The sequence below is a fragment of the Penaeus monodon genome, chromosome 15 (assembly GCF_015228065.2).
Source record: "Penaeus monodon isolate SGIC_2016 chromosome 15, NSTDA_Pmon_1, whole genome shotgun sequence".
Taxonomy (NCBI): Eukaryota; Metazoa; Arthropoda; class Malacostraca; order Decapoda; family Penaeidae; genus Penaeus; species Penaeus monodon.
Genome location: NC_051400.1, coordinates 49,875,345 through 49,875,557, shown reverse-complemented (window position 1 = coordinate 49,875,557; position 213 = coordinate 49,875,345).

Genomic DNA, 213 nt, shown 5'->3' with positions numbered 1-213 from the left:
TTTTGTATGCATGTGCTGACGGCAGAGCAAAGCATAAAACTAGTCTTTTTCTTTTAAGATGTCTTCCACCAAAAAATCTAAAAACCGAATTTAGTGCAGTTTTTCCTGTCACGATTATGTGTATGTTAAACCGGAGACCTTTGTGTGTGTCTGTTTCTCCATCGTCTTTTTTTTTTGTTTCTCTTTCCTATGTAAAATTTTTCAACCCCCCCC